The sequence below is a fragment of the Vanessa tameamea genome, chromosome 24, assembly GCF_037043105.1.
Source record: "Vanessa tameamea isolate UH-Manoa-2023 chromosome 24, ilVanTame1 primary haplotype, whole genome shotgun sequence".
NCBI classification, from domain to species: Eukaryota; Metazoa; Arthropoda; class Insecta; order Lepidoptera; family Nymphalidae; genus Vanessa; species Vanessa tameamea.
The window spans coordinates 3,655,612-3,668,756 of NC_087332.1; the positions used below are offsets into that span (position 1 = coordinate 3,655,612).

The window sequence follows — 13,145 nt, forward strand, 5'->3', positions numbered from 1 at the left end:
TTTGAAATTATTTGAAATTTTCAGTTTGAATATATCCGTCTAACAATCTAACAGTTTGCGAAATTGTTCCTGAACGTCTGGTCTTGGCCTAACCCTGTTTTTCTTGCTTCCAATAAAATCATTACGCTTAACTGGAGAGATTTTAAAGATTACATCGCATCAACTCACACTCTGAGGGAGGCGTTTTACCCTTGCTAGGAAAAGGTCGACCGACGGTGAATTTAATTTTAATTCCTTAGTGAATTCAATTCGAGATGTCACAGGGTGACAAGGAAACTACGTGACGGACTTGCTCGCTAAGCCGCCATTTAAGTGTCAAGCCGCTCGAAATAGATAACTTCATACTATATCCTATTTTTACAAGGTTTATTTTATTACAAATTTGGATTGTGAACGTTTAAGTTTGTGAGTGTTAAAGTGGTGATGAAATAATAAGTTACATTTATCATAATAATAATGTAGATTATTATTATTTTATTTTAATTAATTATTTGCAAGCAGTTAAAAACTATTTAAATAGGTGGAAGAAGTAGAACTTGTCAACATGCACCTTTTTTATCCAAAAAAATATATTTACAATAATTATTTATACTCTGAGCGACCTGAAGTACCTTGGCTGTATCCGAGGTGTATTATTTTAAGAATTCGTTAATTTTCTTATACGCTTTGACACACAAATGTTATTTAAGAGGACAGTCCTTGCGGAACGCCTAAATAGCGCTTACTATTTTCGAAATATCTTAAAACTGGAGCATTGATTATGGATAAAAAAATACATTCAGTATCTCAATAGATATATCTCAAGTTTCACCGCGTGATATTTATAAAATTTGTATCAATAACCTGGTAAATTAATCGTCAACATCACTCCAAACACTGAAATCGACCTTTTCTATTAACATTTTTTAAGCTATTTAGCGGCTAGTTTATACATGTATTTTTGGTTAAATGGGGACACAAAAGTGTAAACAATAAGTTCACCGTGTTCAATTTCTATTATATCTCACAATATTATAGTAATTTTTATTTAAATATTGCTTACTTTTTGGCATTCGGCGTCCATACATTTTAGTATGGAGAAAATAATTTGACGGTTTTGACTTATTATTCGACATCGCTGTCAATAAATTTTCAGTCCCTCCCCAGAGCCCAAGGTGAGAGCACGTCAATTTTTATTTCGAGCCGACTCTTATAATTTCGCAAAACGTCTACGCACACATAGACAAGTTAGCATAAGGGTGGGGCGCGAGTGTCGTGGGACGCAATTGTTAATTTTTACTTTTCAAGAAACCAGATGAACTCAGTAAGTAAGTATTACTAACCGGTTATTGTTTTCCTCATCTTTGCTTGTATCTATTTAATTTCTATCTAATTCAATTTAAGTTTGGAATCCAATGCTATTCCCAAAAAAAAACCGTAGTATTGGCTACATCAAGACGGCCACCATTTAAAGATATATTATAATTTTGCTTTCTAAAATTTGGTAGGGTAAAAACTACACATTTTGTTTTTTGAGTATTCAAAACTAAATTATTTACTGTAAACCAATCGTGTATCTGTGATAATGCACCGTTCACATCGTCAGAGTCAGTTTTTTCCTGTCTACCTTAAAAATCAGTGAAGTATCGTCAACAAACAACATTATATCACAAATACCTTTAACATAAAAAGGAAGATCATTTATATATACTAGAAATAGAAAGGGACCCAAAATTGATCCTTGTGGAACACTCATTTTTAACGTAGATCCAGAAAACTTTATGCCATTAATGAAAACTTGCTGGACTCTTTGACTTAAATATGAAGCAATGAGATCAAGAGCTTTACCTCTAATACCGTAGTATTTGAGCTTATAAAGAAGCGTCTCGTGTTCTACACAATCAAATGCTTTAGACAAATCACAGAATACTCCAATAACATTCTGTGATTTTTGTCAAGCATCGTAAATATGTTTAAGAAGTGTTATTCTCGCATCAGTTGTCGAGCGACCTCTTGTAAAATCGAATTGCTCATTATGAAAAATAGTATTTGTACCGAAATGGACTAGAAGTTGATTTAAAATATTTTTTTCGAATATTTTACTTAAAAATAGTATATTGAAAAAAATTATATTTAACTCCGTTATTTATATTTAAAAATTTAAGAAGTGATTATTTAATGTGTCTTTACTTTAATTTAATTCGGTATATCTACCAACCTTAAAATATCAAGAAAATAATTATTATTATTTAGTTAGACGAGCTTTCGTCTAACACAACTCATTGAAACAATAAAACTCATAATGAATATTTGGCATCTTAATGCACTCTGACCGCACCCTATTCTAACAAATAATTTATAATTGTGTTTGCGAGTGACAACCTTATAGCTAATACATTACTCGTAATTAAATGTATTTTTATAAATCCTACGTTATGAACGCGCAATGAAAATTTAATTTATTCGTTACACCGAAAACAAGCAACTAATTATCTCCGGGGATGCGTACGATACACTGCACAATGCAACTGTATTATTGAAAAGTACCTATGTGTGTGTTCTAAAATAAATTCCCACGCTTACAAACTACGCTCTTAACAGTTTTTTAAACCATACTACAAAAAATTTAAAACATTGTCATAAAATATGGAAATTAAATTTCATAATTCGACGTTCATTCTCACAATGTTTTAATATTCTTAAATGCTTTTAAAATCGTTATGATTTTCTAATAATTCCTATTTAAAGTTATATATTGTATATTTGACGAAGAGCTCCAAATTCAAATTTAACAATACTGGTATTCACTTGTTTATTACAAACAATGAACTTTAATCCAAAGGAATCGACTAGAATGAACAATTTTTTCTATAAATTAAATACAAAGAATATATTCTATAACTACACAAAAGAAACGGCAATTTCTAGACCTAATTTAATAGAAAATATTTAGACTATAAATAACCATATTTAATTATCCTTTTAGACATTTTATAAACAAAAAAACTTGCTTAATTGCTACAGATAGCCTTGTATAGCCAAGTCACCAAACGCCTGAATAAGGGATCGTAAATGTAAGCGTGATTTGTTTCAATCGGTAAGGAGTACAGGATAACACAGACACTCGACCTTTACCCCATTTAAGTAGGTACTATAGATTTTTTCACTCACGAAGGCGCGCCCCTCTATGTGTAATAAATATTTTTTTACTTTATTCTGGTCGTGTCACCTCACCAAAGCATCTTTTAATGTGGTGGGGCGCGCCTTCGTGAGTGAATTCATTTTTTTTTTGCATGCCTTACACGTATAAGGTACGTATAGTTTATCTGAATTGATTTTTTGACTATTAATTTTTCAATACTAATAAAAAAAAGCAAATGTCAAAACCGGTTTAAACAAATGATCTCAAATTAAAGAAATGAAAATTAATATTTGTCGTTGTTATTATTCAGGCTATATTTACCTATTTGAAAATATTTTCCGGTATTCATAAAATATTAATGAGCGTATAACACAGACCGTAAGGGAAAATAAACTCTACCTCCCACCTGCGACTTTGCCCATGTGTGACTCACAGGGAAGCAACAGGTGTAAGATATGTCTTTGAGTGTCTATCCTGATAACGAATTTCATGATAATCGGCGATGAGACAAGACGTAAAACCGTAACAAACAAACTTACTTTCACATTATAACATAAGTTAGGATTTAACATGAAAACGTTTCAATCAAACGTCACAGAAAAATTGTAATCAAATTCGACCTTGAGGCATTTTGCTATAATTGACCTAAAAACGTTCTCTTAAAACAATTAAATTATTTAAATCAAATCAAAATACTCTTTATTGTGCACCGATAAACACATGCATTCAAGAAATATGCACAAGAGCCAGCTTTATCGCTAAAACAGCTTTATTGTTAAAGAGCGTTTGTGTGCTAAAGGATATTACAACACTAATGACTTTTTAGTTGACTGCACACCTTGGGAATGAAATGATCGCCTCCAGGCTGCTTCAAATAACTAAAATATAATTATCATTGTACATGGTAAATGGATAAAAAAAATATATATATATCCCGCTGAGTTTCTTTCGCCGGTTCTTCTCAGGTCCGAGGTGCTAAATTCCGAACCGGTGGTAGATTTTTGACAATCAATAAGCAAGTGTAAACACTTCTATATTGAATAAAGATTTTTGACTTTGACTTTGACTTTGATCTCTTACAGGCAACACTTCCTTGAACTATTGCTCTTAAATGTTAATATATATTATTAAATTAGATAAATAGTAGGTATTATTATTATATCTACGCTTTATAATATAACGCATAATACAAAATAATATTTAGTTAAATTAAAAAAGGGGGACGAATATTATTTTATCATTTCTATTTACTTGATTAAACATTCCTCTGTTATATATAAAAATATCTTTACCGAGGTCCTAAAGAAATATTTTCCAAGTTAACAAAGCCAAGTATTGACTTTGTACAATCAAAGAATACATTCGCCTTCCATAAAGTTATTATTGAGAAACCTTTTATACTGTACATTCTATGGCTCACGAGTCGGGAGTTTTGAATTAAATAATTACGAAAACACTTTTTCTGGAATGCTTTCAGAACTATTTCTCGTATCGTTATAAAATCAACTAATGTACACACCATCCATCTTTCTCAGTAACATCCAGTGTATAAGATTTCGTATCACGTATTTTAAAAATAAAAAATAAATAAATGAGAATTATTAACATGAAGTCCTTAATTATATAATATACAAAGAAAAATTAAAAAGATTTAATGTAAAAATTATACATGCGTGGAATGACGGCAAGAATGTTATCAACATTTCCCCGTTGCAATCGCAATTCCGATCTTCCGGGCAATAATTGAACCAGCCCTCCTGTCACCAGTAGAGGCAATAAGGCGAGGCGTTATACTTTTAATAAAGGTTTTTACACTATTACTCCAAGTAAGCCAATGTTCATTATTTAATTAAACTTAATGATTATTGATAACGTATATTTTTTTTTACTTTCACGAAAATCGACCAATTATGTTTTTAATCGACTTCAAAAAAGCAGTCCTCTTTTGGTACATTCCTCTCACGACAAACAATGTATGTTACTGTCCGATTAATACAAAAAGGGACAAACGGCCCACCAGATGGTGAGCAGTCGCCGTGGCCCATTTGCATAACATTGTCAGTAATACGACCCTAATATATTTTGCTCAATACTAAATTCAATTTAAATAGTTCAAAATAAAATGTAGAAAATATACACTTAGCATTTTTAACTAACAGTCGATTACCCACAATATATTCAGAAATACCCAGAACTGAAAAACGTAAAAGGAACTCGGTTGGATGATAAGTTTTCTAACAATTATTTTTGTTTACTTACAAAACAATTTTTAACTTTATATTTTTTATTTAAAACGTTATCAAGACGACTGTTTCATTTCTAAGATAGTTTATCATCAAATTCTTTTAAATCTAAGTATAAAAAAAACCAAAATAAATATAGTGCTAATAAACCGCCGGGAACAGCAAATTGTAGCACCAAAAGCAAATACAAAACCAAAAGCGAATGTTAATTCATGTTATTTTAATAGGTACTTAAAAAATTGTTAAGACGTTGATAATTTATAAAATCAAAATGACTTTTGACCTATTAACAAAAAGACGCGTCGTATGCTTCGTAGATTCCATTTGCCATTCGTTTTATAATCTGTGGTGGTAATATTGCGCTCCTGATTGATTTTGACCATTGCTATTTTCAAGGGTGTATCTGGCATGATATGTTAACATATTATACAAGTAGTATTATCATATACATATTTATGTACGCAAACACAATTTTCTGTGTGTACTCTCTATTCCCTGACCCTCGAATCCAATGAGTCAGCAAATCTGATATGAGCGGATACAGTTCAGGAACAGGGGGTATATATTATAGTATCACATCCATCCTGGATCCATCCAGGAAAGTGAAGTGTTCAGTACTCACCAGCGCTCATCGACATCAAAATGCCGATACATTTTGATATTCTCAATTTAAATCAAAAATTAAAATGATAACATTATAATCATAGGTACTAGTAATTTATTAAAATGACTCGTTATAATTATACAGAAGTAATTATCGCAATTGTAAGCTTAACCGAGCTGTGTTTAATTTATAATTTGGTTAACGTAGCATGCACGGACACGAAAAACGTGATACTGGGACCGCGGATTGCATCAATAATTGTTTAATATGAATATTTAACAAGTATTTGCATTAAAACTAAAACACAGGGAAACAATTTTGAATATTTATAACAGCGATGTTAAAGGTATATGGAATTATGGATATAGATATTGGAATGATGTACTTCAAATATGGCGTAAGTTGTTCAAAGAGAATGGGTGGGTTGTTAATACTCACCACGAGATCGTATAGATATACTTAACGTACGTATGAAATGTTCTACGCTACAAAAAAAAAAACTTTCCTTATGCTATTTGCAAGTTACCATAAAACCAATACACCTGTCTCTGTATTTCATTCATAATACACAATTTCAATTTCGCATAGTCAAATAAAAATGAAACTTTATGTTTAAGTTGTTTAATGTGGTTTAGAGCATATTCCAACACGCTGCACCAATGCGGGTTGGTGGAATACACATGTGGCAGAATTTCGTTGAAATTAGACACATGCAGGTTTCCTCACGATGTATTCCTTCACCGCCGAGCACGAGTTGAATTATAAACACAAATTAAGTACATGAAAATTCAGTGGTGTCTGCTTGGGTTTGAACCCGAAATCATCGGTTAAGATGCACTCGGCTGTTATATATTATTTCAGGTTTATTCAAAAGCCATTCAGAAAATATTAATATTGGTTAAGACTAGGTGCTGTGGTAAGATTTCTCAGAACAAAAAAAAACAGTTTCTGCTGACCCGCTGGGAATTAACCCAGGTCTATCAGCTAACCAAAGAACCAACGAACCGGTCAAATAGATTGGTAGTTGTATGTATTTACGTAACACGATACAAAATAATGGAAAATTTCGGGGTGTGATTTATGTAAAGATACTACATAGAATCCCTTGACCGTCAAACTCGATAACTTTGTTAGTGTTCCATAAAAATAATTATATCGTAAATAAAAAAATTGTAAATAGGCTATTTTTCTAGAACACCTACGAATGTGCTCAGTTGGTAAATTAGATACTCATTTTACTTGGAGTTTTGTCATTGTACAAGCCTGTTTGGCTAGATACCACCTACTCATCAGATATTCTACCGCAACACAGTAATAAATATTTTTTTGTTTCTGGTTCGGATGGTGAGTGTGGCACAAGGAACATAACTTAGTTTCCAAGGTTCGTGGCGCATTAGCGATGTAAGGAATGATTTATATTTCTTACAGCGTTAATATCTATGGCCAGTGGTGACCACTACCAATCAGATAGCTCATAACACGGTCAATTATTCTATAAAAAAAGGGAATCAGAGATTTTGAGAGATACGACGATATAACGATTATTCTTTGTCATGTTTTTGAACGAAGACCGGACCGAGCCTAAATTGTTATTCTTAACACATATCTCCAGTACTATTTTTTTTTTTTATAAAAATATTAGTGTTTGTTTTTTCGAAAAGGCCTCGCAAGTAAATACTATCAATAATAGTTTGTTATTTATGTATGGACTGGGAATTATAAATGAGAATTTCCTATTTTTTTTTTAAATAATTTTCTTTATATCCAATATGCCATACAAATGTTTTAAAATGTTTCTAAAATATTTACTTAAAACTACAAAAAATCATGTGACACTCAGTCTACGCACTCACTGTTGTTTCTTTATTACGACGAATCGTAATTTAAAAGTTTAAAAACGTTACGTTCGAAGTTTAAAAATTTTTATAATTAATTTCATCGTTTTATCAGACTTATAAGTCAAAAATACTTTTTAATAAACAATAATAACGTTATTATTTTCTTGGAAACTAACACAAAAACCTTTAACACATACAGCATTTTTGGCGATATTTTTAAAAAGAAATTGGTTTCAACTTCGACATTTCAAGATGATGACAAATATGAGGTAGTCTGTAGAAAATGCCCTGAGGCTAATTGTTTCATGAATGAAACATACTTTTAAGCCTGATCAAAAACAGTGGGGAGTCGTTCTGCTGCAAAGATTAAAATATTTTTAGATGTGTCACAAATTTAAAACTAAACGTGTTAATGTCATGATAGTCTAGCGCTCTATTTATTATTATCATCTATTTTATATCAGTATCGGAATAAATATTTAAATTAACCTTATCAATAAGTATTACATACAAGTACCAAGTATAAGTAGGTAACTCAGGTAATAAGTTTCCTTATTGTCTTCCTTACTAACACAATATATTAATTTAAAAAGGATTTGTGTATTTCAATTTGTTTGTATTCAAATTTAATAAAAATATCATTCTAAGAAAATGTATTGTAGGAAAAATTTGAATGATTTAAAAAGAACGATACGACAATTGTACTATACCAGGAAAAGGATGTTCTTAGTTACTATATCAAAAGACCGTGGTGTGTCTGCACTTGGCCTATATTACTTAATCTGTGTGTAGTTCGCAGCCCGCGTGCCTGGGCGGGCGTAGAGGCGAGGGGGGACTCATGATTGGCCCGGTCCACCTCGGCCAGAGCCTTCAGTCTGCCTCCGACCGCTATAGGGAGAGAACGCTCGCCGTTTCGGCGTTGCCCTAACCGCGTGAACCGATAACGAAAATTCTTAAATAAAATCGCGTGTGAATTCAAATTTCCTGCTAGTGTTTTGTTTTGACATACCTGTGACGATAAGGCACAACCTCGGCTTGTTATTGTTAGCGCCGCGTCAATACCGCACCGTGTAATGCGATCTGTTCGAGGGGTTACATAGAATTTTCAGCAAAAGTAAGTAGTTTCATTTATTTTGCTCTTAGTGTGTCATTTTGTTATGTAATTGCCGTCACAATTTCAGCTGGTGACCATTGATAGGTCACGCCGAGTGGTTATAAAAAGAGAAGTGTTGTTTATAAAAATAAATGTTAGCCATGTCAAGTTAAGAACACTTCGCTAAACGAAACATTTCATAAAGTGTTGCACAATTCTATTTAAAAGAATAATTTGTATAAGTAACAAAATTAAAGTACTAAAAATGGTAAACAAAGTATGAGAGGCAGTCGTCAAAATATTACGTGTTTAACGCCGGTATGATGTTCGTATTATGACAAGGAAAAAACATCAAATATTTAATTAATTCGATGTAAATATCAACATTGAAATTATGTTAGATCTTTCTCTTTAATTGATCTTTAGGATACACGTATTATTCGGCGTAGTAAATTACTCGTTAGTACATATATTATCGTATTATGTCACAACAGTTAAATAATTACATAGAGTGCATTAACCGCTGTTCAGGTAATTCAATTAAATAAATGACATTGATTATTATTATTAAAAGTGTGACGTATATTGGCTTTTTGAATTAGCTATTCATCTTTGGTTATTTTTTTTTAATAGTTAATATATTCGAAATTCAAAGTGTTTTTTGATTGGAAAATATATTGTTTTGAAATTTTATACGCAAATGTAGATACATGAAAATTAGTTTTAAGTAATTAATGTATTCTATAAATCTAGTTTTATTATTCGGTAATTAAAAAATATGGTCTACATATTATCTTATCCTTAAATCTGACAGTTTGTAATCATATAAACCCAAATATCCTAAACCAGACATTGAATTTCGAATGCAACCTATTTTAAAAAAATAACCACTGAGTTCCTATTTCACTATTATTTTATGTTTAAAGTATCTGGCTTAGCTGAGTGATTTGTTATCATTAGTAAACAAATAGAGAACTACAAGTGGAGTACTTGATACAGATATTATTATAGAGCTCAGTAAACTATAATATTATTTTTATTAAATTGCATAGCTGTGGCCATAGATGGACGAAGACTATATGATTTTGAATTTTAAAATCGAAAATTGGATTTTCCTATCATTAACACGAATAAGTTATTCGTCGTTTAGTCGTCAGCTGCTAGGCATGTAAAGTAACCTGTGTTCTTACTTGGAGTTTATTGTTTCATACCAAAATTCATCAAATTCGGTTCAGTAGTTTGGTATGAAATAGCAACAGACAGGGTGTCATACAGACAGTTACTTTTGCATATATAATATTAGTATAGATTACGTTGCAATTATAGACTAAATGTCTCCATTCCTTTTAGAGCCGAAGATTTGGAGATTATTTCACCACGTATTACAAACATAATTAAGCTTTTTTCAGTGGTGTTTGGGTTCGTGACGTATTCCAACCACTGGGCCGTCTTTTATAATAATTTTATAGAAGAACTTAGCAATGCCTCCGATTTTGTCCTCGTGTGTGTTTCCTTGGACTATCTAAAATGCATATAAAAATGTTTCAGTTTTCTGCAAAGGTTTTCAGCATATTTTGTTATTACGAGTTTCGTCTCAAGTTTTAAGTATCGGAAGAAGTATTAATTGGAGACTTTTTAACTTTTTTGGAACAGAATATTTTAATTAAATAAGTGTTTATGTAAGAATATAAGTATACTACGTTTATATTAAGAAGAATTGCGAATGATTCTCAACATTTCGTCTCTCTTGGCACTACTCGAAGTTATTAAAAAATGCCCAATTTTAATACAGTACAAATGTTATTTATTGTACATGTAATTTAATCATGAGAGGCATGAAATATATACTAAAGGCGGCCTTATCACTGAGATTACAAAGCCTTCCAGGCCTAAAGGGATAGACAAGAAAAAGGCCTATCTATATGTAGCTTAAAAAAAAACATATAATGTATGTAAACCATATTCGTACATACAAGATACCATAAAGATGAAAACCAGCGAGATACCTTTGAGGCTTATAACACATTACCCGTCCTGAGTTCACACGGGTATTATAAGGGGGTGCATAAAATGTTTATATCATATAACTGTAGGGCTATTCTGTAACAAGAAACTCGAATCTCACCGCAGAACACGATTGTGAAATATCGGTATGTCACATTGACTGTTATAAAGATACAATATAAATAAAATATAAATATACACGTATCAAAATTGCGTATCACTGTAAATCAGTTGCCAACATTTCACGTGTGAGAAACGAAATGAATTACAGAACTTACAGACTCGGGCTGATGTTATATATAATGTAACTATTGGATTACGCAGCGCACGCCAGTGAATAACCCAGCAGGTATGATTTTCAGTCATCTTCAAAAATCGATGAAAATCTTATTAAAATCCGCGGTTAGACGGACGCGGTGGTGGACTTTTTTTAATAATACATGTCTAGTAATTCCACCGCGCTTTTTAATAGGATTATTGTATTTCATACGACAAATGCATGTGTGTCCCTCACCATTGAGTATAATCTATATACGAACCCATACAGGCTTGTGATAGATAAACAAACTAATAGACACCTACAGATTTATTATTATAAAATAATGGTTCACGGTTTACGTTTATGAAATTAAATGTTTTATTTTTATATTTGGGTTGATTGAATGAAAGGTAAATTGCGGTTTACGATTTATGACGTATTAAAAAAACTACTTATTAGATCTCGTTCAAACCAATTTTAGGTAGAAGTTGGCATGGTAATGTACATCATAAATTTTTTAGTTTTATTATTCTCTTACTTTAGAAGTTATACGGGGGGGGGGGGGGGGGGGGTGGTAGATTCACATTTCACCATTTTGGAAGTGTCTCTCGCGCAAACTATCATTTTTGAAGACCTATCCATAGATGAGTTTCAGTTCTAAGGAACACCCAAAATTTTTTGTTTTTTTTTATTCTACATTTGTGTGAAAATCTTAATGCGGTTCACAGAATACATCTACTTATCTTAATTACTACTTTCAACAGTATAGTTCTTATAGTTTCGGAAAAAGGACAGACAGACAGACATGACGAATCCATAAGGGTTCCATTTTCTGCAATTTGGCTACGAAACCTTAAAAACCGGAAGGACTAGCTATTCACGTGTTGTACGCCATCTCGACTAGGCCGTGACATCTCTAAACGTCACAATCGGACATGTGCTATCTTAAAATGCTACATTAATACATCGGAAGTGCCTTATGACTATTAAAAATACGCTTAAATTTGTAGATGTTGCAGTATTCATAAAAAATCCTCAAAATGGAGGAGACACGTTTAACCAGCAATTAATTAACAGGCGGTTACTGTTCCAGTTTTTTATAGATATATATAGAAGAAGGACGAATGGTTCGAACGGATTAAAAGCTTTACGATGGTTCAGTAAATTGGTTTAAAGCGCAACATTTCCCTTGAACTTCGCTCTATCGCTTAGATCTTACACTACGAGTAGGAAACCATTAAGTTCTTCTGATCAAACTTAAATTGTGATGTTGCCTGGTATTAAAAATATGTACAAACAAAATATAATACAAATTAAAGATATTTTATGTACATACTAAAGGCACGGAGAACATTTCTATGGAGATACAAATTTAGCAATTATAAATAAATATATATATATATATATATATAATATATATTTACTTATTTGAAATCAGCCAATAAGCCAGCTAGTGGCTATTAAATATTTCACAATTTAAAAAAACTACAGATTTTTTATTCTAATACGAATAACCTAAGAACGAATAAACCTATTCTAATTGTCACATGTTTTTGACAAAATAGATATCCAAAAAATATTTTAAAAAATCCGGCCAAATGCGAGTCGGACTCGCGCACGAAAAGTTCCGTACCATTGACTAGGTAAACACCAGTAAGTAAACACATTTATTGTATTTTGTATTTGTTGTTATAGCGGCAATAAAAATACATAATTTGCGAAAATTTCAACTGTCTAGCTTTCGCGGTTTTTGAGATACAGCCTGGTGACTCACAGACGGACGGACGGACAAACAGCAAAGTCTATAGGGCCTCGTTTTTAACTTTTGAGTACCCTCAAAAAGAGGGTATTTGAGTACCCTCAAAAAGAGGGTATTTGAGTACCCTCAGAAACCCTAAAAAAAACGCTTGACAAAAATATGTAATTATAAATTGAAAATCTAGACTAAAGTCTACATTTCAAAACATTGCGTAGCTTCGGATT

General features: G+C 31.8%; 1 protein-coding gene across 1 annotated transcript in view; it reads left to right on the forward strand.

Moving 5' to 3' along the window:
• The first annotated feature begins 8,669 nt into the window (after positions 1-8,669).
• The window catches only part of LOC113398115 (cGMP-specific 3',5'-cyclic phosphodiesterase-like), a 122,868-nt gene continuing 118,392 nt past the window's right edge, over positions 8,670-13,145 (forward strand). The window contains exon 1 of the mRNA XM_026636704.2: positions 8,670-8,920. The gene's annotated coding sequence lies outside the window, so the exon portion shown is untranslated. The remainder of the gene's footprint in view (positions 8,921-13,145) is intronic.